This window comes from Triticum aestivum, chromosome 3D (genome assembly GCF_018294505.1).
Source record: "Triticum aestivum cultivar Chinese Spring chromosome 3D, IWGSC CS RefSeq v2.1, whole genome shotgun sequence".
NCBI classification, from domain to species: domain Eukaryota; kingdom Viridiplantae; phylum Streptophyta; class Magnoliopsida; order Poales; family Poaceae; genus Triticum; species Triticum aestivum.
In genome coordinates this window covers 180,078,940-180,106,126 of record NC_057802.1, presented here as the reverse complement: position 1 = coordinate 180,106,126, position 27,187 = coordinate 180,078,940, and positions in this window count along the sequence as shown.

Sequence of the window (27,187 nt, the reverse complement as noted above, 5' to 3'; positions counted from 1 at the left end):
GCCCAATCAGCTGGTAGGGGTCCCGAGGGAGGTGATCCAGCATCATCTAAGGGTATGCCCCAACATATGCCCCATGAAGCAGCGAGCAAGACGGCAATCCACTGAGAAGCAGGCCTTCATCGTCCAAGAGACACGCAAGCTGGAGGCGGCAGGTGCCATCCGAGAAGTTCAATATCCCGAATGGCTGGCGAACCCCATCATAGTGCCGAAGAAAGGCGGGAAGGAACGGATGTGCATCGACTTCACCAACCTTAACAAAGCCTGCCCCCAAGATCCGTTCCCACTCCCGCGCATCGACCAGATTGTCGACTCCACCGCCGAGTGTGACCTGATGTGCTTCATGGATGCGTTCTCAGGGTATCATCAGATCAAGATGGCGGTGGAAGATGTGGAGAAGACAGCCTTCCTGACACCATGTGGGGTGTACTGCTACACCTGCATGCCCTTCGGGCTGCACAACGCGGGCGCGACCTTTCAGCGGTTGATGCACATCGCCCTGGGGCGGCAGCTCAGGAGAAACACAGAGGCCTACGTCGACGACATAGTGGTAAAGTCCGCGAGGCGAGGACATTGATTCAAGACTTGGAGGAGACCTTCGAGAGCCTACGCCAAGTGAACTTGAGGCTTAACCCGGAGAAGTGCGTGTTCGGCGTCCCCTCCGGCAAGCTGCTGGGATTCCTCGTATCCCACAGGGGTATCGAGGCGAACCCAGAGAAGATCAAGGCCATCGAGGACATGAGCCCACCACAGACCCTCAAAGAGATGCAGAAGCTAGCAGGGCGGGTGACCGCGTTAGGGCGTTTCATCTCCAAACTAGGAGAGCGTGCCTTACCCTTCTTCAAGCTCATAAAGAAGAAGGGCCCGTTTGAGTGGACCCCGGAGGCCGACCAGGCCTTCCAAGACCTCAAGAAATACCTTACCAGCCCCCCGGTGATGGTGGCACCACGGCCTCTCGAGCCTCTGGTACTCTACCTTGCCGCCACCCCGTACTCAGCCAGCGCGGCGCTGGTAGCGGTTTGGGAGGAGCGCCAAGCCAAGGGCGCGCTGCGCTAAGCCAGAGCTGAAGTGGTGCAGGAAGGCGCAGCAAAGGCATCAGCGGTGGAAGACCAAGCTCAGCAGGGCAACATCGCAGAAGCTCCTGACGACGGTCAGGTCTCAGGAACCCCTCCACCTCAGGATATGCCCCGATCTTCACAGGACCCGAGCCTCAACACTGTGTCAGCCCTCGTCGAACACCCGGTGTACTTCGTCAGCACCGTACTGCGGGACGCGAGGGCACGCTACCCCATGCCCCAGAAACTCCTGCTCGCACTCCTGGTGGCTCACGCAAGCTGCGACACTACTTCCAGGGCCACCCCATCAAGGTCGTCTCAGCCTACCCATTGGAGAGGGTACTCAGGAGCCCTAACTCAGCCGGAAGGGTCGCTGAGTGGAACATCGAGTTGCAAGCATTCCAGTTGGAGTTCAGCACTACTAGGGTCATCAAGGGGGCCGCGCTCGCTGACTTTCTGGCAGAATGGATGGATGCCCCGACACTTGAGGAAGGAGAAGACCGGTCCACCTCCCCAGGAAGCGAGGCTCCAGACGGCTGGGTCATGTATTTTCATGCCGCCTTCGCGCACCAGGGCGCGGGGGCTGGAGCAGTGCTCATCTCGCCCACTCAGGACAAGCTCTACTACGCCGTGCAACTCTGCTTTCAACACGGCGAGAAGGTCTCCAACAATATCGCGGAATACGAAGGCCTCATAGCTGGCCTGAAGGCTGCGGCGGCCCTAGGGGTGAAGCGCCTCACCATCAGAGGCGACTCGCAACTCCTCGACAACTTCTCCAACAAGGTGTACGAGCCGAAGGACGAGCATATGGAGGCCTACCTCGCGGAGGTGCGCAAGATGGAGAAGCAGTTCTCGGGCCTGGAGCTGTAGCACGTGCCCCGGGGCACCAACAAGGAAGCCGACGACATTGCTAGGAGAGCATCCAAGCGACAACCGCAAGAGCCCGGTGTCTTTGAGGAGCGGCTCTTCAAGCCATCAGCTACGCCACCTCTTTCAAGCATGACTCAGCCTCGGGAGGAGCTTCTACAGCCTCCCGCCACGGGAGCCCCAGCCTGTGGCCCGACCTCAGGAGCTCGGCTGCTCTTGGCGCTTGAGCCCCAGGAGGAATGCTGGACCAAGGAATTCAAGGAGTACCTGACGCATGGGATGCTGCCGGAGAAGGAAGAGGACGCGGAGCGTGTGACCCGGCAAGCCACGGCATACTGTATCCAAGACGGCGAGTTATACAGGAAACGACCGAATGATGTTACGCTGCACTGCATCTCCAGCGATCAAGGAAGGGAGTTGCTGATTGACATACACGGCGGGGACTGCGGACACCACTCGTCGTCACGGACCCTCGTCGGCAAGGTGTTCCACAGTGGGTTCTACTGGCCTACAGCACTCAACGATGCAGCCGAGCTAGTGAAGTCCTGCGAAGCTTGCCAATTCCACGCCAAGCAAATCCATCAGCCTGCTCAGGGCCTCCAAACCATCCCGCTCACATGGCCATTCGCGGTCTGGGGGCTGGACATCTTAGGCCCATTCCCTCGGGCGCCAGGGGGCTACCACTATCTCTACGTCACCGTCGACAAGTTCACCAAGTGGGCGGAAGTGGAAGCCGTCCGTAGCATCCCAGCCGGCTCTACTTTCAAGTTCATCAAGGGCCTCGTGAGCCGCTTCGGGGTCCCCAACCGCATCATCACAGATAACGTTCGCAGTTTACTAGCAACCTCTTCAAAACCTACTATGCTAACCTTGGAACGCAGATCTGCTACGCTTCGGTGGCCCACCCCAGGAGTAATGGTCAGGCCGAACGCGCTAACGCGGAGGTCCTGAGGGGCCTCAAGACCAGGACCTTCAAGAAGAAGCTGGAGGCCTGCGGCAGGGGCTGGCACGAAGAGCTCCAGTCCATGCTGTGGTCCATCCAAACCATCGCCACCAAGCCAACGGGCGAGACTCCATTTTTCCTCGTCTACGGAGCTGAAGCAGTCCTCCCTCACGAGGTCAAGCATCGCTCCGCACGGGTCCTGGCATTCAACGAAACGCAACAGGACGCCACGCAGGGGGATCGATCTCGTGCTCGGGGAGGAACGTCGTCATGAAGCTACGCTGAGGGCGGCAAGGTACCAGCAAGCGCTGCGGCGATACCACCGCCGCAACATCCGCTCCAGGACACTCGAGACGGGTGACCTAGTCCTGAGGCGGGTCCTCTCCAGGGAAGGGCTGCATAAGCTTTCACCAATGTGGGAGGGACCGTTCAAGGTCGTCCACATCTCTAGGCCTGGCGCCGTGCGCCTGGAGACACAAGACGGGGTACCTATCCAAAACGCCTGGAACATCCAGCACCTCCGGAAGTTCTACCCATGAAGCAAGGCCCAGAGCCTGTGAAGAAAGGCCCAGAGCCTATGAAGAAGGCCCGGTGCCTGTGAAGAATCGCCGCCCGTGACACTCTCACGTAATAATGAGTTGGGGCTGTACACGCCCCGGAGTCTCAGGAGCGCCGGCCTCAGGGCCTGGGGCTCCCGCCCACGCCTAGTGGCAGCACTTAGCTCCGCGCTGGTGAGAAGACTTGAATACTAGATTAGGTGCTGGACGCGGCTTTTCATTTGCTTTCCGTAGTTGGCTCGCTTTTCCTTAATCGAAGTTTGCTTTTGGCGTTCCTTGTTGATTTGATTCCCTCGCCTCTCACTGCATTTTTCTGGCTCGGGTTTGCTCGTGTTCTCTCTCTCGCATACCTCACGAGGGGGCTAGGCAGGTGCCCTCGCGAGCATTTTTTCTCCTCTCTGCCTTCTCGCGAGCCACCCTCATTCGAGCCCAAAAGCTGGCGCACCACTCCTATTCCGTGCCCCTCGGGTACCGCAATACAAAGCGCCAGGTCAGGGCCAGGGTGAACGGCAAATCTTTTAACGCACTTCCTAACGAGTTTTTGCAGTTCCTGAGCGAATGCAGGCCACCAAGGCAAGATGGACACGAGGAAATAAGCGCCTCGTGAGGAAGAGGGCGTCCTGAATATACCAGGTTAAGTTATCTTTGCGCAAAACAACGACACGGCATGGGAACAACACGCATAGTGCAATAACCGAGGAACCATAGTTCGGTACACGCCCCCCTAGGCCCATACTGGTTTCATTCTTGATGCAGGAAAAAGAGTAAAACAAAAGTGGCGTTACAGCGATCCGCGGAGGCAGGCCCCTAGCGGCACCCCGAGCCTAGCCAGATCCTTCCTCGCGCTTCACGGAGGCGCGGCGACGAGATGACCCACTGTCGCCTTCAAAGTGGGCGCGGCGGCACGGCGGCTGGTCGTAGCCGCCACTGCTGGAGCTGTCGCCGGAGGAAGAGCCGCCGTAGCTGGACGAGACACGGTCGCCGCCAAGGGCAGGCTCACCCTCATCCTCGTCGCGACCATCCCCAAGGCCAAGCACCTCCTCACTGTCGTTCACCTCGGGGCAGCACCCGGCGCGGCGACCATCTTCCCCAAACACCCTCACATAGAGGGTCGATCCACCATGGTACTTGGAGTGGAGGGTGCACCACCTGCCCAGGCCGCGCGCGCGGGCGAACGTATGCCAACCGCGGGCCAGGGCTATGTTGCCCGCGGCGGAAGTCTCGACCGCAACCCAAGAGGCCTTGCTGCAGCAACCATCCACCTGCAACCAGAGTCCGCCTGGACCAGAGGCCAGCAGTTCGCCGACGAAGAAGCGCGGAAGTTGGAGCCAGTTGCCGGCCGGGTTCTCCGACCAAACGACAAACTCCGGCGACACCTCCGCCGTGTGGAAGCGTGGACGGGGGCCGCGCCACCATAGCACGCCTCTGATACGTCTCCAACGTATCAATAATTTATGAAGTATTCATGCTATGATATTATCCTTCTAGGATGTTTTATATGCATTTATATGATATTTTATATGATTTTTGGGACTAACCTACTAACCTAGAGCCTAGTGCCAGTTTCTGTTTTCTCCTTGTTTTAGAGTATCGCGGAAAAGGAAAACTAAACGGAGTCCAATTGACGTGCCACTTGACGGAGATCATTTTTGGACCAGAAGAAGCCCACGGAGTACCAGAAGCAGGCCAGAAGAGTCCCGGGCTGCCCACGAGGGTGGGGGCGCGCCCACCCCCCAAGGGCGCGCCCCCTGCCTCGTGGACAGCCCGGAGACCCCCCTCACGTGAAATCAACGCAAAACTCTTCTATATATACCCAAACTGCCAGAAAGAAACCTAGATCGGAAGTTCCGCCGCTGCAAGCCTCTGTAGCCACGAGAAGTCAATCTAGGCCTTCTCCGGCACCCTGCCGGAGGGGGCCATCATCACCGGTGGCCATGGAGGAGTATCCCGGGGGGGCCATCATCACCATGAAGGCCAAGGACCAGAGGGTGGAGGCCATGGAGGAGGAAGCACAAGGGGGAGAACCTCTCCTCCTCTCTTCCGGTGGCGCCGGAGTGCCATCGGGAGCGGAATCATCGCCACGGTGATCGTCTTCATCAACATCACCATCATCATCACCATCCTCATCTCTTTTACACGGTCCACTCTCCCGCACACCGCTGTAATCCCTACTTGAACATGGTGCTTTATGCCACATATTATGATCCAATGATGTGTTGCCATCCTATGATGTTTTGAGTAGATATCTTTTGTCTTTGGGTTGATTGATGATCTAGATTGGTATCAGTTGTATGTTTTACTTTGGTGCTGTCCTTTGGTGCCCTCCGTGTCGCGCAAGCGTGAGGGATTCCCGCTGTAGGGTGTTGCAATACGTTCATAATTCGCTTATAGTGGGTTGGTGAGTGACTGAAACACAAACCCGAGTAAGAGGGATTGTTGCGTATGGGAATAAAGAGGACTTGATGCTTTAATGCTATGCTTGGGTTTTACCTTAATGATCTTTAGTAGTTGCGATGCTTGCTAGAGTTCCAATCATAAGTGCATATGATCCAAGTAGAGAAAGTATGTTAGCTTATGCCTCTCCCTCATATGAAACTGCAATAGTGATTACCGGTCTTGTTAATAATTGCCTAGGACAATTCCGCACACCGATCCACCATTATTCCACGCTCGCTATTTATATTATTTAGTAATATATTCTAACTTTATGATAACAGCACCTACGTTTATATTTTAGCTCTCCGATACCATACAAAGTTATCCTCTTCATACCCACAACATAGTTTTATTTCTCGTTGCTAGTTGGAAGCAAACGTTAGGTGTACGTAGAGTCGTATCAGTGGCAGATAGGGATTGAGAGAATATTGATCTTACCTTTAGCTCCTTGTGGGTTCGACACTCCATACTTATCACTTCCACCTTTGGAAATTGCTATGATGATTCCCTGCACTTGGGGATTATCAAGCTCTTTTCTGGCGCCGTTGCTGGGGAGCAATAGCATGGGGTTGATATTCTCGTGTGTGCTTGTTTGCTTTCTTCACTAAGTAGATTTTGTTTTTCCTTTTTGTTTCTTTTTAGTTGTGGGTGAAACATACAAAAAAATTAAAAGAATGAAAATACAAAAAAAAATACTTGCCTCTCATGCCTAAAAAGTTTTTCAAAAAGAGAAGTAATTGGAAAGTTATGCATTGAAGAAGTGAGGGTCGACCTTGAGCACTTGTGTTCATGCTCATGGAAACAATGTAGAATTTTTCATGGAAGTTTATCTGTAAATAATTATCCCCTTGTATATATTCATTGTATTATAAAAATAATGTGCCAAGCTTTGGTTTTAAGATGATTAGATTGCTTGTTTACTATGTGCAGAACAAAAACAGAAACTTTGGCTGTAGTGCGTGAATTTACATTTTTTTACTGGAAAGTCAAATGGGTCTGAAACTTTTTGAACATTACTTCTGTAAAAAAAATCAAATTTTCAAATTTAGTTCATAATTTTAGGAGTTACAGAAGTTTGCTAAACTTCCAGATTACTACAGACTGCCCTGTTTAAGACAGATTCTGTTTTTGATGCATTGCTTGCTTGTTTTGATGAAACTATCGATTCCTATCAGTGGATTAAGCCATGTAAAAGTTATATTACAGTAGCTATAATGCAAAAATAAAATATGAATTGGTTTGCAACAGTACTTATAGTAGTGATTTGCTTTGTTATACTAACGGATCTCACAAAGTTTTTGTTAAGTTTTTGTGGATGAAGTGTTCGAAGAACGAGGAGTTGCCGATGTGAGAAGAATAAAGAGAGGCAAAAGTTCAAGCTTGGGGATGCCCAAGGCACCCCAAGTAAATATTTCAAAGGATACTCAAGCATCTAAGCTTGGGGATGCCCCGGTTGGCATCCCATCTTTCTTCTTCAACAATTATCGGTATACCTCGGTTTTTGTTTTGTTCACATGATTTGTGTCCTTTGTGTTTTTGTTTTTCCTTAAAGAACCATGCTAGAATGAGATATCCCTTCATTGATTTATAGAATACTTCATGTGCTTCACTTATATCTTTTAAGAATGATCTTATAGAATTGCTCTTTGTGCTTCACTTAAATCTTCTGAGTATGGTTTTATAGAATGCTTCGTGCGCTTCACTTATACATTTTGAGCTTGGTTAGTCTATATTAATTGTAGAATGCTCCATGAACTTCACTTATATCCTTTGGAGTATGAATAATACTATCATTTAAAGTGGGTCTGGAAGAGTGTCAACTTTAGGAATTAGTGATCCCACTATTTTGGAGGGTGTTGAATCTTAGTGTGATATTTATGGAAGTGGATTTGGAAGAGTGTCAACTTTAGCTAGTAATGATTCCACTATTTTGGAAGAGGTTCCAATTGAGTATGAGAACAAAGTTGCTATCCATGATGCTACTGAAAAGTATTATGAGGGAGGAATACATGCTTGTAGGAGTTGCAATAATATCAAGTTTCCTCTCTATGTGCTTAAAGTTTTGAAGTTATACTTGTTTTGCATTCCTATGCTAGTTGATTGTTGTTCTTATAAATTGTGTGCTCACAAAATCCCTAGGCATAGTAAGTTGGTTAGAATCAATTGTGCTAGTCATATTCTCCAAGATGCTCTCTTTGTGCTTCAATTCCTATCTTTTATGTGAGCATCATTGAAATCATCATGCCTGGCTTAAAGGCATTAAAGAAAAGCGCTTGTCGGGAGACAACCCAATATTTACCCTTACTGTTTTTGTGTGTTTACATGATTAAGCTACTGTAGTAATCATGTTTTATGTCTTTTGTTTCAATAAAGTGCCAAGTAAGACCTTTGGGAAGACTTGGGAGAAAGTCAATGTGATCTTGCTGTAAAAAACAGAAACTTTGCGCTCACGAGATTAGCTGTCATTTTTTACAGAAGAGTAATTTTTAGTTGATTATTTTTGCAGAAGATTAATATACAAATTCCTCACGTCCACCAATTTATTTCATAATTTTTGGAGTAGCATAAGTATGGTTTATGTTCAGATCATTACAGACTGTTCTGTTTGTGACAGATTCTGTGTTCATTGCATAGTTTGCTTGTTTTGTAATTTCTATGACTTATATTTCTCAATATAAATTGTAGAAATGATATGGTACAGTAGGCATTGTGTGAGAACAATTATGAACCTTGTCTTTGACAGTACCAAAGTGAATGGTTTGCTCTTTATCATACTAGCCTATCTCACGAAGTTTGGTTAAGTTTTGTGTGATTGAAGTTTTCAAGTTTTGGGTGAGATATCGATATGAGGAGAATAAGGAGTGGAAATACCATAAGCTTGGGGATGCCCATGGCACCCCAAGGCAATATTCAAGGAATACTCAAGTACCTAAGCTTGGGGATGCCCCGGAAGGCATCCCCTCTTTCGTCTTCAAAACTATCGGTATACCTTACTCGGAGCTATATTTTTATTCATCACATGATATGTGTTTTGCTTGGAGCGTATTTTCAATTTTACTTGCTGTTTGAATAAAATCATTGGATCTGAAATATTGAATGAAAAAGAATCCTCCCATGGCTAGTTAATTATTTGACTACTCAGTGTTCTCCACTCATATCTTTTGGAGTAGTTTGTCATTTGCTCATGTGCTTCATGTATATCCTATGAGTAAATGGTTGAATAAATTGAATGTAATAAATCTGAATTTATATATGTTTTGTATGCTTATAACATGGGGAGTAATGACTTCACACATAATAAGTATAGGTAGTAAACTTATTGAAAGTTAGCAAACGTAGAATTGGTCACTTGAACAATTCATGAAAGAATATTGAAGGGAGAGGGATTTCACATATAAATATACTATCTTGGACATCTTTTGTAGTTGTGAGCACTCATTAAAATATGACATGCTAAAAGGTTGATGTTGGACAAGGAAGACAACGTAATGGGTTATGTTTGGTTATATCTGAAATAAAGTATATTGTCATGGATCATCCAACATGTTGAGCTTGCCTTTCCCCCTCATGCTAGCCAAATTCTTTGCACCAAGTAGAGATACTACTTGTGCTTCCAAATACCCTTAAAACCAGTTTTGCCATGAGAGTCCACCATATCTACCTATGGATTGAGTAAGATCCTTCAAGTAAGTTGTCATCGATGCAAGCAATAAAAATTGCTCTCTAAATATGTATGATTGATTGGTGTGGAGGAAATAAGCTTTATACGATCTTGTGATGTGGAAGAAATAAAAGAGACGGGCTGCATAATAAAGGTCCATATCACAAGTGGCAATATAAAGTGATGTTCTTTCGCATTAAGATTTTGTGCATCCAACCCTGAAAGCGCATGGCAACCTCTGCTTCCCTCTGCGAAGGGCCTATCTTTTACTTTTATCTTCTACCTTATGCAAGAGTCTTGGTGATCTTCACCTTTCCTTTTTACATTTTATCCTTTGGCAAGCATAGGATGTTGGAAGGATCCTGATATATATATCTAATTGGATGTAAGTTAGCATGAGCTATTATTGTTGACATTACCCTTGAGGTAAAAGGTTGGGAGGCGAAACTATAAGCCCCTATCTTTCTCTGTGTCCGATTAAAACTCCATAACCACAAGTATTGCGTGAGTGTTAGCAATTGTGAAAGATTAAATGATAGTTGAGTATGTGGAGTTTGCTAAATCAAAGCTCTGACATAGACTCTTCCTGAAAATAAGATTAATTGCAATTGTTTGATGACTGAGAATATTGTTTGTTAGTTTTCAAGAAAGTTTATGATCTATACTTTAAACATGTGACTTGCTTGTTACTTGATCATGAAAAGTTTTATGACATGAGCTATTGTTATGACATATAATGATTCTAGAAAAAGTGATTGGGATTATCATGGATCAAACTTATGCAAGCATTCACACTTCATAAATTATTTCTTTTATCATTTACCTACTCGAGGACGAGCAGGAATTAAGCTTGGGGATGCTGATACGTCTCCAACGTATCTATAATTTATGAAGTATTCATGCTATGATATTATCCTTCTAGGATGTTTTATATGCATTTATATGATATTTTATATGATTTTTGGGACTAACCTATTAACCTAGAGCCCAGTGCCAATTTCTGTTTTCTCCTTGTTTTAGAGTATCGCAGAAAAGGAAAACTAAACGGAGTCCAATTGATGTGCCACTTGACAAAGATCATTTTTGGACCAGAAGAAGCCCATGGACTACCAGAAGCAGGCCAGAATAGTCCCGGGCTGCCCACGAGGGTGGGGGCGTGCCCACCCCCCTAGGGCGCGCCACCTGCCTCGTGGACAGCCCGGAGACCCCCCTGACGTGAAATCAACGCAAAACTCTTCTATATGTACCCAAACTCCTAGAAAGAAACCTAGATCGGAAGTTCCGCCGCCGCAAGCCTCTGTAGCCACGAGAAGTCAATCTAGGCCCTCTCCGGCACCCTGCCGGAGGGGGCCATCATCACCGGTGGCCATGGAGGAGTATCCCGGAGGGGCCATCATCACCATGAAGGCCAAGGACCAGAGGGTGGAGGCCATGGAGGAGGAAGCACAAGGGGGAGAACCTCTCCTCCTCTCTTCTGGTGGCGCCGGAGTGCCATCTGGAGGGGAATCATCGCCACGGTGATCGTCTTCATCAACATCACCATCATCATCACCATCCTCATCTCTTTTACGCGGTCCACTCTCCCGCACACCGCTGTAATCCCTACTTGAACATGGTGCTTTATGCCACATATTATGATCCAATGATGTGTTTCCATCCTATGATGTTTTGAGTAGATATCTTTTGTCTTTAGGTTGATTGATGATCTAGATTGGTATCAGTTGTATGTTTTACTTTGGTGCTGTCCTTTGGTGCCCTCCGTGTCACGCAAGCGTGAGGGATTCCCGCTGTAGGGTGTTGCAATACATTCATAATTCGCATATAGTGGGTTGGTGGTGACTGAAACACAAACCCGAGTAAGAGGGATTGTTGCGTATGGGAATAAAGAGGACTTGATGCTTTAATGCTATGGTTGGGTTTTACCTTAATGATCTTTAGTAGTTGCGGATGCTTGCTATAGTTCCAATCATAAGTGCATATGATCCAAGTAGAGAAAGTATGTTAGCTTATGCCTCTCCCTCATATGAAACTGCAATAGTGATTACCGGTCTTGTTAATAATTGCCTAGGACAATTCCGCACACCGATCCACCATTATTCCACACTCGCTATTTATATTATTTAGTAATATATTCCAACTTTATGATAACAGCACCTACTTTTATATTTTAGCTCTCCGATACCATACAAAGTTATCCTCTTCATACCCACAACATAGTTTTATTTCTCGTTGCTAGTTGGAAGCAAACGTTCGGTGTACGTAGAGTCGTATCAGTGGCAGATAGGGCTTGAGAGAATATTGATCTTACCTTTAGCTCCTTGTGGGTTCGACACTCCATACTTATCACTTCCACCTTTGGAAATTGCTACGATGATTCCCTGCACTTGGGGATTATCAGCCTCCCCTCGTCAACTGGACCACCATGGCTGGGACAACCACCTCCGCGTGCCGCAGCGCCGCCTCAACAGTGGGCCACGGCGGAGGTCGCGGCGTGCTTGCGCGGACGGCCACGTCCGCGCTTGGGCGCCGGGGAGCCGGGTCCCTCGTGAGGGACCTTTCCCTTCTCGGCGGCAGAGAACTTCCTTCGTGGCGCCATTGGTGGCACTACAAGCAATGGAGCGAGGAGGAAGAAGCAAGCAAGCGAGGAAGGGATTGGCGACGGGGGATCCGCCCCCCTCCCCATTTATAACGGAAGAAGGCCAACCGGCGCCTCCCACGATTGCAGGTAATGATGATTTTCCTTGCATGTCGCAGGGACTTGTCAAGTCATGCAGTTGCCGAGGCAGCGTGGGGAAGCGGAGACGCCACGTCCAATCAACTGTCGCGCGTCAACCGAGGCCGCAGGCTTTTGGGGCCCGCGGTGCTCCGTACTTGACCCTTGGCTTCGCCGCGAAGCCAAGCCCGAGCGCACCTTGGGCCCGGGGGCTACCGTCGGGGTTCTAGGAACGGGGGTCCCCAGACTTGCCTGCCTGCGGCCCATGGCGTGGCTAAGCCAGCAGGCCGTACGACACTTCATCAACAAGGCATCCAAGACCCTCGCGAGGGGCCAAGCCTCGCGAGGCAGATGACGCAAGACCTCCTCAGGAGTGGCCTAGTCAGGCAGGCTCACGAGGAGCGGAGATATCAAGGCGGGGCAAACCTCACGAGGCTCTCGTGACGTGAGCCATGACGATCGACGCCAGGCGGGCGCCAGGCGGGCACCAGTGCGCGCAGCGTCCTTGTTTCCTCTTTGGTGCTAAGGAAGCCAGCGTAGGCGAGGAGTACCGAGGGATCAGGCAAAGGTTGCCATATCGGTGCAACGAGACCAAGACCAGAAGGACGGCAAGACGGAGGTCATCATGGAGCCCAAGACGGCGTCGCCACCAAAGCCTTTTGCACGCGGAGACCACTTTTGTCAGGATAGCTTGTACTAGTTGTCCCCCTTTAAATTTGCCCGCCGTTGTTGGCTCCCTTCCCGCTCAATATTTGGGAAGAGGACCAGGGCCTATATAAGTAGAGCTGGCCACCACAGTAGAGGGGATCGAGCAGTTCATCCAGCTCTCACCCGCTAAGTCACCAAGCACAAGAACACCTCAACCTCAGGAGGTTGTTCTTCCCTCTGTACTGTTTATCATCAGCCCAAGAGGCAATCCACCACCACCACACTGGAGTAGGGTATTACACCACAACGGTGGCCCGAACCAGTATAAATCTCGTGTCTTTCTATGTTGTGAGTTCGTCGAGTTCGTCCGCGAGATCTTGAGATCTTAGCGAGCTAGGGCGTAGATCGGTAGGAGGGAAAGACTTCGCGTGCACCCCAGTGTTCGAACCTTGAGGGTTTGTCAGAACCCCACATCCGACACAGCCGACCTACATTAGACTTCGGCATTCGCCGATCACAGCTTCGCCATGTTAACTGGACTGAGAACTTCATCTCGCCACATCGGCCGTGCAGCGTCGTCGCTTCGTCAAACTGATGTCCACCATGCCGAATAGGACAACTGGCATGGGGGCTTCACTGTCACCTTGCCGACCAACTCCGCCAGCTCGGCTAGACTGGGGGCTTCGCCTTACAACATCGGTCGAGCCGTGTCACTACTCCGGTGTGCCGAACTCCTTGCTCGGACACCTCGGGCTTGGGGGCTGGGACCTCGGCCACGCCGAGGACTGCGAACCTTGTCGGATCTGTCACGGATCAATGGGCGTCTTCGTCCCGCCACAAGCCCGAATCGCGTCATCAACATCGAGCACATTAACCAGCTTAGTCGCTTTCATGCTCAAAGACTTTCAGTTTCAAATTTTGTTCGATTCGACCAAGCATTATACTTTTTTGGCAAAAAGTTGTTTGTGAAAAACTTCCTTGTCAAAACTTTGTTTGTGACACACGAATTCAAATACCCCGTTTACTTGGGGGCTTCCTTTATGAAGCCTTTCCTCTTGCATATGATTATACTTGTATGGCTTCGTTCCTTGTTCGTGTACTATGCCACAATATGCACCATGTTGACTTAAGTGTTCCGCAAGCTGGGTTGCCTTGCTCCTGTGTTTACCCCTAATTTCCCGATTGTTCGACTAGGGAGTAAAGGGGGCACCTCTGCGATTGTCACGATCGGGTCATCCGAGCTCGGACCTTAGACTGGGTGAAGCCGAAAGCTAGCGCTCTTATTGTTTTCAATCATGGTTGGCACACAACGGAACTCATGAGTACAAAAAATCTATTGCACAAGTCTCATAGTAACAATGAGCAACCGAAGAAAGGTATAGGTGGGGGTACTATTTTCTTTGAAGATGCTTCTTACACTTCGTCAGTTATATAGCATAAGTTCCCTGAGCGCGCTTTGTCTGTTATAGCCTTATGGCCCGATTGCCTGGTTATCGGAAACACCGTCGATATTCTCGACAGGTGGAGTACATAACACTTTTCGGCCCTTGACTGAAGAGGGAGAATCCGGCGGTCGGTTAAGACGTGTTTAAAGTTCGGGTGAACACAGATAGGATAAAAGTACTTCGGTACATACAATCATTATACATAAAATTCTTTTACCCAAGTCACTTGGGGGCTCTTAAATTAGTATGAGCCATTTTATAGTAAATGTGTTTTCTTCTTGGTCGTTGCAAAGTCTTTTTCTACCGCTCCTTTTTCGACTCGAGTGTATGGTCAATAGCCGGATAGCCTGTCTTCTCTCTAAAATCCACTCGAGTTTAGTTCGCTAAACTGGCCTCGGAGAAGTACTCCGCCTTCGGGATAGGGAGCTTGAAGTCGTACGCTGACCCACTTGAAAGTCTTGAGATCGGATGTGTCATGTTAAAGCACGACAGAAGCAAAAAAAATTATCTTTTTTCTCCAATTTTCGGATTGGCACCGAACACTTGATCTAGTTCGGACGTCAAGTTTTTACTGAGCTTTTTTGGTTTTCCAAGCCTATGGCACTTTTAAACTATTTGTGTGTTTCCGGCATAAGTCTCGCAGCGCAACGCCGGACACCTTTAGAGATTCGGCAAGAACATTCTCGGATATTTCTATATATGCATCGGTTTCGAATTGTGTCTTCAGTCAATGGTTGGGTTGCCCGGCTCCTATGCTTGCCTCCTACGTTCCGCTTTGTTCGGCTAGGTGTGCAAAGGGAGAACCACTGCGATTGTGCTTCCAGCTCGCATGGTTAAGCACCTCAGTGGAGAAAGCCGAAAAATGACTGTCACAATAAGCGTAAACTGGTCAGCGATCCGATGACGGTGTTAAATGATGGGCCATTCATAACATTGGCCGAAGTGTTTATGGCTTGACCTCGGCTATCGCCAAACACTAACCAAGGGCTAGTAGCTGGCCTCCCAACTTTAAGCTCCTATGACTAAGTGAAAGTTATAAAGCCCGCATATTTGATTGCCTCGTTTCCGCTAACACAACCGCCTTCGGGCACCGAGACGTCGGCTAAGGGTTGTTTGTTATTGCAGAAACACCCTGCGTAGCATCTACAAGGGGGTGGAAGCCGACGATGGGCCACTTTCAACTGATAAACGGTCACAATGAAGTCAAAATAAACATATCATCGGCATTTGTATTTAATATACAAGGGCCGCCTTCCGTAATCATCGTTATAAAGCCATAAATACGCATCAATTTGACTTTAAGATTTCGGCCAAGCTAGGTTGCCTGGCTCCTGTGATTACCCCTACGTTCCCGATTGTTCAGCTAGGCGATAAAGGGAGCACCTCTATGATTGTTACTACCGGGTTATCCAGGTTAGTACCTCAGACTGGGTGAAGCCGAAAGCTAGCCATCTTAAAGGATATAATTGGTCGGCAATGACGGAAGTGAAATTTTGGGTCCGCTAAAGACCACAAAGTTCAGGAACTTTCCCCAAACTAAATCCTCAATATTTTGCTCCCACATTGATCGGAGCTGAGGTTTCATGATCATGCTTAGCATGACAACCCAAAGAAAGGAACCGATAGCGGGACTATTTTCTTTGGAAGATATTTCTTATGTTAAACAGTAATATAACATATCTCTCTGCGTACCATTGTTTATAAAACCGTATGGCCGGATTGCCTTATTTGTCGTAAATCTTTGCCCTCATAAAGGCTTTATAAAGTAGGACAAACACTCCTCGGCTACTGGCCGAGGAGGTGGAAGCCGATGGTCGGTCAACAAAGTTTTGTACAATGCGGATCCGAGCATTAATGATGTAAAGTACTAGGGTACATAGAATCATTACACAAAAAAATTGCGAGTAAAATCCATTTACAGCAATCCATCTTTTAAACCCCTTGGGGCCTACCTTGGCGAGCTCGGATTTCGACCAACTCTAAGCTCCTTTAAGAGATTTTTATTCTCTTTCCGAGAAGTTTGTGTTAAACACAACAAAATTTTATGTCAAAAGGATATCGATCCTTAATTCGGCCACCCATGCCCACATTAAGGATCGGGGGCTACTGGGCTTCGCGCTCATTATTTATAAATATTAAAGGGGCACATCGATCCCCTGATCTGGTGTTGCCACCCGACCAGTGTCTCGGGGGCTACTGCATTGCTTATTCAATGCAGAGAATTCAAAGTGCTCAGTGTTCGGCATGACCGAACTATGGGCAAGCGCGTCTTCGGACAACAATAAGTACCATCTGGGACTTATCCGGCATCAAGCTAATATATCACGGCGACTTCTCACAACCCTCTCTCAGGGGCCTGTCCGCCGATCATTATTTCTAATATATTAAACTGTGTTTCTATTCCTACGTATGCTGCCGAGCTAGGAGCTGATCCTCAGGCCAATTTTGCAAATCTACCTGAGTCTCAGGGGCTACCTGCAGGATCAGCAGTTTTATGTTTTCCTTCAGGTGCATCTCGGGTTTAGACCGATACACACCTTGAGGGCTACTGGATATACATATACTGGCTATATATCTCGGCAGAGAGTAAATTGCACCAATCAAAAATATTCAAAAAAATCAGCCCGCGGTCGGGGTGGTGCACCACCTCGGAAGCAGTTCGGCATAAAGCTCGGGCGCCAGTGGTTGGCTCCATAGAGGGCATTTCTGGCATTAAGCTCGGCTAAACTCCTTCAACTTTTTTGAGCTAAGGTGATTTATGACACCTCGGATATAGTTTGGCGTTGGAGCTCAGATACTCTCTGGCGTTGGATTTCGGATACTCAGCTTGGATACAGTCCGGCGTTGGAGCTCGGATACAGTCTGGCGTTGGAGCTCGGATACAGTCCGGCGTTGGTGCTCGGCTACAAAGGATACCTCGAATGCAGTCTGGCGTTGGGCCTCGGATGCAAGAGGACACCGCCGCACGGGAACAACTTCAAACTCGAGGTGTGGCGTAAAAATAATAAGGCATTGTTAAAGGTTGAAGACTTAAAGGGGCTCCTCGGATACCCGACGTGTAAACTCTTTGGATTCACTTCGACGATCCTCAAGATTAAAAGATTTGTTGAACCAGTTTTCAAGACGGACGACCGAAGATGAAGAACAGTTCGGAAGGATTGAGGAGCGTCCCCAACTTGAAGACCGGTTCAGGGGGCTACTCATGGTGTCCTGGACTAGGGGGTACTCACCACATCGTCTCCCAACTAGGTGTATCGGGCCGAGGAGCCCCATGGCGGTTCGCTCTTGGCCCACTTTGGGCAGCCCGTGTCGCATACAAGGAGTATTCCACAAGACTTGGTGATCAAGACAAGGACTTCTCTCCACCAACGTATTCGGCTAGGACTCTTGTTATCCTAGGCCTCTGGTGCATTATATAAGCCAAGGCCAGGCTAGTCGATAGATCATGAGGACATTAATCATCATACCCCTAGGGTTTAGACCACAACATATGATCTCGGGGTAGATCAACTCTTGTAATCTCTATATTCATCAAGACCAATCAAGCAGGAAGTAGGGTATTACCTCCATTAAGAGGGCCCGAACCTGGGTAAACATCGTTTCCCCTGTCTCTTGTTACCCATCGATCCATGACACACAGCTCGGGACCCCCTACCCGAGATCTGTCGGTTTTAACACCGACACATACCACACACGCAGGGCTTGTTTAAGGCCATAGAGTGCCTTATTGAGTTGGTACACATGATCGGGGAAATAGGGATCCTCGAACCCGGGGGGTTGTTTGACATACACCAACTCATCAATAGGACCATTAAGAAAAGCACTCTTCACATCCATTTGCTGCAACTTAAAGTTATGATAAGAAGCATAAGCAATTAACAAACGTATGGATTCAAGGCGAGCAACGGGAGCAAAGGTTTCACCGTAGTCGATACCCTCGACTTGAGAGTTGCCTTGTGCTACCAAACGAGCCTTGCTGCGAACGATAATTCCATGAGCATCTTGCTTGTTCTTGAATATCCACTTGGTTCCAATGACATTATGGTTCCCCGTTGGCCTTGGCACCAATCTCCACACCTTGTTGTGCTCGAAGTTGTTGAGTTCTTCATGCATGGCATTAAGCCAATCTGGATCTTTGAGCGCCTCATAGACCCCCTTCTGTATGCTTCCAAGCACATTCATCATGAGATGACCCTTGGTGGAGAGCTTGGATGCAATCTTGGCGGCACGACGCTCCAATTCCTCCTCAGGAGTGAGTTGAGGAGCGGTAACTTGATCATCTTGAGCGTCGTCTTGAGCTTGTTCTTGATCTTGAGGTTGCTCTTGATCTTGAACTTGCTCGGAGGAGAGAACTTGACCTTGGGCATCACTTGGTGGTTCAACATCATCTTGAGGTTGATCTTGCCATTGATCTTGTTCATGAGGTTGAGGGCCTTCACTTTGTTCTTCGGAAGCGTGAGGGTCTTGGGTTGGTGATGGTTCCACTTGAGTGGAACATTCTCCTTCTCCTTCGGCCACAAGGGGTTCCTCAATGGGTAGGATAAAACCAACACCCATTCTTCTTATGGCTTGGGGAGGAATTTCATCACCTACATCACAAGTACCACTTTGCTCCACTTGGGAGCCATTATTCTCATCAAACTCCACGTTACATGTCTCCTCAATAAATCCCGTGGACTTATTGAGGACACGGTAAGCATGAGAGTTTGTAGCATAACCAACAAATATGCCCTCATGAGCCCTAGCGTCAAATTTAGACAAACGAACACCTTTCTTGAGAATGAAACACTTACACCTGAACACCCGAAAGTACTTGAGGTTGGGCTTGTTACCGGTGATTATCTCATATGGAGTTCTGTTCAAGCCTTTGCAAAGATAGAGCCGATTGGATGCATGACACGCGGTGTTGATGGCTTCGGCCCAAAAGTTGTATGGAGACTTGAACTCCGCCATCATGGTCCTTGCCGCATCCATCAACGTCCGGTTCTTCCTCTCCGCTACACCATTTTGTTGAGGGTGTAAGGTACGGAATATTGATGCTTGATCCCCTCATCACTAAGAAATTCATCCAAGGTGTAGTTCTTGAACTCGGTGCCATTGTCACTTCTTATCGTCAAGATCTTTGCATTGTGTTGGCGTTGAGCTTCATTCGCAAAATCAATGACGGTTTGTTGGGTCTCACTCTTCCTCTTGAAGAAGTATACCTAAGTGTATCTTGAATAATCATCCACAATCACCAAGCAATACTTTCTACCCCCAAAACTATCAAAGGATGGGGGCCCAAAGAGATCCAAGTGAAGGAGCTCCAAAGGCCTCTTTGAGTAAATGATAGTCGTGGGAGGGTGAGCCTTCTCATGTAACTTTCCTTCAATACAAGCACTGCAAGCACGATCTTTGGCAAAACTAACATTTGTTAGTCCACGGACATGGTCCCCCTTGAGAAGACTTTGCAAAGATCTCATATTGACATGGGCTAAACAGCGATGCCAAAGCCATCCCAGATCAACTTTAGCCATTAGGCATGTCACGGTCTTAGTGGGTCGCTCCGAAAAGTTAATCACATAAAGACTGTTCTCGACATGCCCAACAAAGGCTACTTTAAGAGTCTTGCTCCACAAGAGGGCCATGGTATCAATACTGAAGAAAGTGGCAAAGCCCATGAGTGCAAGTTGACGAACGGAAAGTAAGTTGTATGCAAGGGACTCAACAAGCATGGCCTTCTCGATCGTGAGATCATGAGAAATGACAACCTTCCCAAGTCCCAATACCTTAGAAGACGAGGCATCACCCCACTCGACATTGGTGGGCATAGATGGGATCTTGTGCACGTCCACCACCAAGTCCTTGCTTCCGGTCATATGATTTGTGGCTCCACTATCGAGCAACCATGACCCCCCGCCGGAAGCAAACACCTACAATAGATCAATGCTTGGTGTTAGGTACCCATTTTGTAATGGGTCCTTTGATGTTAGTAACAAGGGTCTTAGGAACCCAAGTAGACCATTCAATGTACTCATTAGGAGAACCAACAAATTTAGCATAAACATGTCCATCACTAGCATGACATAACACATAAGAAGGGTTAAAGTCGTCGGCTTTGTTGGAAGGGGTGGCATTGACCTTCTTGACACCGCCACCCTTCACATTGTTCTTCTTCTCCTTAGAAGCACCCTCTCCCTCCTTCACAAAATTTTGCTTGAGAGGAGGAGGTCGTTTGGCCTTATCATTCTTCTTCTTGTTCTTGGACTTGGGTGCGAACCCAATTCCCTCCTTGGCCACAACTTCCTTTTGATTGCTCAAAAGGTCGTTGAGGTTCTTCTCACCTTGTATGCAAGACACAAGGCCTTTCTCAAGTTGCTCCTTCAACTTTGCATTCTCCTCCACAATATGCACATGCTCACAACATGGGTTAGTAGCATTTGCATTATCAATTAGAACCATATGAGGAAAAGTGGCTTTCTCCTTGGTTAGCTTCACTTGGAGTTTATCATGAGACTCTTTAAGGGTAGCATGAGCACCCTTCAAGGCCTTGTGAGCCTTGTCATGTATATCAAACTCCTCCTTGAGTCTAACAAGATCAACCCCAAGTTTGGCCTTCTCAGAATTTAGCACACGAGATACAACAAGAGCATGATCAGGATCTTTCTTCAATTTAGCATGGTCATCGTTGTGTGACTCCTCAAGAGCCAAACGACGACCACACTCTTCTTCAAGAGCGTTAGAGAGATCCTATATCTCATTGGCGTAGTCACGACTATGCCCCTCCATCTTGGAGATGGTGTCTTTGTGAGCCTCGATCATGTCATTGGCTTCACCAAGTTGTTCCAAGAGAGCAACAAAGTGCTTCTTGGATTTACCCTTGAGCTTACTCATGAAAGACTCAAATTCATTTTCCTCCTCATTGGATCCCTCACTTTCATCAATGCAATCTGTCAACGAAGGATTAGTAGTGATGGCGGTTTTGATGTTGGGGGTTACCTTGTTGGTGGCTTTAGCCATGAGGCACTTGGCGGTGATGTTCTCATTGGGTGCGTCGAAGAGGGACACCCGTGGAGTTGTCGCAATGGAAACCGAGGCCATGGTAACCAACTCACCTTCATCATCATCATCATCATCATCATCACTGTACTCTTCTTGTGCCACCAACAACTTGGTAGGAGTCTTCTTGGTGAAGTTGCTCTTGTTGGGGAAGGACTTGGCCTTGTATTTTCAGATGAGCTTGCCACCATTGTCTTCGCTCTTCTCATATGGGCATTCCGCAACAAAATGGCTCACATTGCCACAATTATAGCACGTTCTCACATGTTGCTTGCCCTTCGCGCCACTTGAGTTACTCTTGTTGAAGTTGGGCCTTGTGTTCTTCTTGCTCCAAAATTGCCTTGAAGCAAGAGCCATGTGCTCATGATAAGCATACTTTGTATCTTCGAGGTTGCTCTCCTCTTCTTCCTCTTCGTCCTCTTCTTCCACACTTGCCTTGGCCTTCAAAGCAAGGTTGGGCTTCTTTGCTCTTTGAGAACGCAACACCGCATTGTCGGCGGTCTTGTCCAAGATCCTCATCGCCACAAACTCATCCAACACTTCACTTGAGGACAATGTGTGGAAGTCCGGCCTTTGACAAATGACGGAGGACATGGCCTTCTGGTAAGGCATCATAGCCTTGAGAAACTTGCGCTTGATCCAATTGTCATCCGTATCCTTACTCCCATGATCTCAGAGTGAGACCGCGAGAGTGGTTAATCTCCGGTAAAGCACACGAGGTTCTTCATCTTCATTCATTGCAAACTCATCGGCTTCATCTTGAACCACTTCATAGTTGGAGCGTTGAATGCTTGCGCTTCCCTTGTAAATGGAAACCACATGGTGCCATGCTTCCTTGGCCATGGTGAAAGGACGGAGATGCGCAATGTCTTCGGATGGAATTGCATCTTGGATGATGAAGAGAGCATTCTCATTGAATTGGTTATCCACGGCTTCTCGAGGGGTGAAGTTGCTTCGGTCATGCGGATAGAAACCTTCTTCAATGATTCTCCAAAGATTAGTATTAACATGGTTTAAATGACGCTTAAAGCGATAGACCCAAGCGTCAAAATCCTCATTTTTCACAATCTTAGGAGGAGAACCGACATGATTTAAATGAGTGGAGGGAATCGGTCCTCCATAAGTAAGTGGAGGTTCCACATGGGCAAAGATGCCACTCCCATTTCTACCACTAGATAAAGGAACTTTGTCACATGTAGCTTCCCCCTTGTCGGAGTTAGCATCCGTCACCTTGTTAGTGGTATCGACCACTTCCAGCGGTGTGGTGGATAATTTAAGACCATCAAGAAAGTTATTAAGCATGCCTTTGACCTCGGCCGTCATGGAGGTTTTCAATGTGTCCAGCGCCACATTGAAATCCTCACGTGAGACCGAGGTTCCCCCATCAGCCATAGACAAGGACGGAATCACACCGGGGTGCTCCTCCTCACCGTATACGGTGTCAACCATACTCTTCGGACGGTAAAGTCCTTAATAAAGAGACGAGGCTCTGATACCAATTGAAAGGATCGATATAGTTGACTAGAGGGGGGGTGAATAGGCAACTAACAATTTTTAGCTTTCTTTACCAATTTAAATTTTGCATCAAAGTAGGTTGTCTAGATATGCAACTAGGTGAGCAACCTATATGATGCAACAACAACAAGCACACAAGCAAGCAAAATATGCAACTCAATATAAGCTTGCACAAGTAAAGGAACGAGATAACCAAGAGTGGAGCCGGTGAAGACGAGGATGTGTTACCGAAGTTCTTTCCTTTTGAAGGGAAGTACGTCTCCGTTGGAGCGGTGTGGAGGAACAATACTCCCCAAGAAGCCACTAGGGCCACCGTATTCTCCTCACGCCCTCACACAATGCGAGATGCCGTGAATCCACTATTGGTGCCCTTGGAGGCGACGACCGGACCTTTACAAACAAGGTTGGGGCTCTCTCCACAACTGAATTGGAGGCTCCCAACGAAACCACGGAGCTTCACCACAATGGAATGTGGCTCCGAGGTGACCTCAACCGTCTAGGGTGCTCAAACACCCAAGAGTACCAAAATCCATACAAGAAAGTATGGGGGAAGCAAATATCCTTTGGTGGAAGTGTAGATCTAGGTCTCCTCCTTCAATCCCTAGCAAATCAACAAGTTTGAGTGGCTAGAGAGAGAGATCGGGCAAGAGAGCTTGAGTGGCATTAATGGTGGAGTGAGAGAGGCAAGAGGTAGATGTGGTAGGTGGAAGAACCACCCTTATATAGCAAACCCTAAAATCCAACCTTTACTGCGAAAATAGCACTGCGGCGGTACAACCGCTCCTTGTCCAGGTACAACCGGGACTCACGGTTTACCTGCAGAACCCTACCAAGTGGTACAACCGGGCGGACTGGCGGTAGTACCGGTTGTGCAGAACAACCGGAACAACCGCCCAGCTACCGCTCAACCACCGCTTTGAAACAGTAGGGTGTCACCCCTGTATGCGGTGATCGAGCGGTATAGCACCGGTGCAACCGCTTGGCCCTAGACACTTGGGTGGCTAAGTCCCACGCAGTAGAATCGCTTAGGTCACCGGTAGTATCGGTGTACGGGGCACAACCGAACCAACCGGGCCACCATCGCCCAAGTACCGCATCAAAACAGAAACCAGACCGGTTGTTGAGCGGCACTTGGCCGGTACAACCGCCAGAGACACACCACAGTCAATTTTAAGCATGGTGGCGGTACAACCGCCTGGGAGCTGTGGTACAACCGCTTGGTCATGACTGGCTGTACAATCCCAGGGTATCACCTCTGGGGTGGTGGTTGGGTAAGTGCCAAGAGCCAGCGGTACAACCGCTCGCACGAGCAGTACACGCTGGGAGAACACACTAAGGAATTGAAAATGAAAGGGAGCTCTCTCTCTCACACAAAATAAGGAATGCAAAGGAGGGTGTGGCAGAAGTGTACGTGCAAAGATTCCCCCAACTCCTTCCAATGTTGATTCCCTCTTAATAGTATAGGTTCCCTACGACCAAGGAGATAAACACGTAGAAAAACACCGTCTTCGATCTTTTCCTTCCAAAGAGAATAGCAAACCGATGTAGGCCTAATCACGGAGAACCTGAAGCACTTAGCACAAGATTAGACCAACAAAGGGTTGTCATCATCATCCAAAACACAAAGTAGGGAAATGCCCTTACACTCGGCCTCCTGCCAGCACCCAGCAGCATCCGCATGAACTCCACCCTGCCAGGGAGCACCACCCTCTTCAGCCACCGGTTCATGGGGATGAGGTCCTCTGCCCCACTACTGCAGGATGCTGCTAACGTGACACTACGATCAGAGACCCTTCGACGAAACTGTGTGCGATGGAATAATCACAAATGGTGGTGTAAAAACCCCGTCAAAAAAGGTGCAAAACGTTTGCGATGACGGATGCATCGAACGTGGTTCAGATTTTAGTTGCTTGTGCGATGCAGGGCATTCGGTTCAGTTCAAATAACTGTTTGCGATGAGGAGGAACGAAAGAAACGGGCAGCCAGATGAAGGTGTGTGCGATATACATCATACGGTTCACTCAGATGAACTGTTTGTGATTAGGCAACACAAAAGAAACGGTCATCCAGATCAAGGTGTGTGCGATATACGGCATGCGGTTCACTCGGATGAACTGTTCGCGTTGAGACAAAAGAACAGAAACGGTTCAATATAACAAGATTGTGTGATATGCGGCAAACAGGTCTGGAATCCAGAAATGTGTCCAAAGACCGATAATAACACATACGATTGCTGCTAATAAGACGCGTGTGTTGTGCGATGGGATTGCATACAGAACGACGACATATATAAGGACATGGTTGCATAACCAAATTAAACATCCAATTACATAGGTGGCTACTACAACCATGGCATTTACACACACCAAAGTAAACTATTACATGCATAATTACATAGGTGGCTACTACACATGACATTTCCACACACCAAAGTAAACTATATATTACATGCATGATTAACTAGGATAGATGATCATCTAATCATCATCTACTTCTTGTGATGCTTGCTCTGCTTGTGGCTCGATCCGGCCTCGTCGATTTGGGTAACGAGGCACTACCTCATGTCAACGATCCGCCTGTGCATCTCGTAGCATGTGTACATGCTCTTGGCTGCGAACCTGAGGTGAGGTTCATCCAGTTGCCGCATCCAGGCCCTGTGCCAGGATATGGGACGTGTTCTGTTGGCATCCTGCTTCATCTTTTCGTAGTATGGGTCGATGATGGCCGAGGCGAGTTCAACCAGGGAGTTCGTCTTCGTGTTGCCACAGACCCTGTACTGCTCATGGATTTCGACAAGGTTCTTGCAGGCCAAGCCCGTAACCCTGAGCGCTTTTACATCGTTGGTGGTTTCCACCATAGCGAACTTGTAGTCGTTGTTGTTGACAAACCTGGCGAAATGGTCGGAAGGCTCTATGGCCATGCAGTAGTGGTAGATGAGGACATGATGGCGCATACACAACTGAGCGACGACAACCTTCTGATCTATGTTGGGATGACCGACGGTGTACTGGAGGTTGATGCCGACCACCTTGTACTCGTCTTGAGCAAGCAACTGCTCAACAGTGTTGATGTAGTCGTCCACCACGGCCGGGTCGATGGTGTACACCACCGAGAGATACGTCTCCCTCACGTGGGTATCCACTTTATGCTCGCCGAACTCCATTGGAGCACCGCTAGACATCCCCTCTCTATGTGTCGCCATGGGTGTGCTTGTTGTGTTGTGGGGCGCGATCGAAAGGTTGAGGATACTAAGGTTATAATGGCCACGGGAATTAAAGGGGAAGCCGGATGGCCTGGAATATCGGCACGCCCTGATGGAAGTTCTAATTTGCAGCGCATAACTCCATCGTGCCGCACGTAACTACATCGTGTGGCGACGCACGCGGTGCAACCACATGCATATGGGGCCCCCGACATGATCGTGCGCAAGCCCAACCGCAGGCAGAGCACGCGTGGAGGGACGCAAGCAGAGCGCTCCGCGATCGCCTCAACGGCGAGCAACCATATATATGCATATAGCAGTTGAGCACGCAAGAAAAAGTTGTCCACAAGCCGAGCGCGTCGACGGACGCGAGCAGAGCGCGCCGCGGCGCCTAACGGCGAGCAGAGCTTGCCGAGGGATGCGAGCAGAGGCCGGCACAGTGATACGTGGCAAATAAGACGAACTCTGTGAGTGATGTCGGAGACATCAAGCATGAATCAGATTAGAGTTGTGTGTGCGATACGTGGCATATAGTTGATCCATCCGAGCTGTTTGTGATGGAATAAGTCATGTGTGTTGTGGGCAAACGCTTGCTGGTATATAACCTTAAATTTAACCAACAAAATGTTAATGCATGTTACAAAAATTATATAACTGAAAACTATGTTCAAATATGAATCCAACGATATAATCTTTGGCAACATGCATTCATATTCTATTAGTTAAATCCAACTTATAAACTGGGACGGGGGTATAGTAGGTAATTAAATCGCAAACGTTTTTTTATTAACCGTATGTGTACGTGTCCTTTCGTCCTCCTCTCGCACGTCTTGTCACCCCGCTACCGCAGACGGCTTCGAGCGCAAGCTTGAGCAGTGCGGGGGGGGCGTTCTTTTGGCCAAACGGTGGTGAGCCCGTTCCCGCGCAGGTTCCCACGCAAGCTTCCAGCCCGACTCGATGAAATCCCCCAAAATCCCAATGCTTACCAGCCTACTATATAAACCCTCACGGCCGGCAAGTCATGCGTCACATTTTCCCCTCCCTCCTTGTAGCTTATCTCGTCTGCTTCTCCCACAATCGCCAATGGCACCAGTCCGTCGTCGTCGCTCA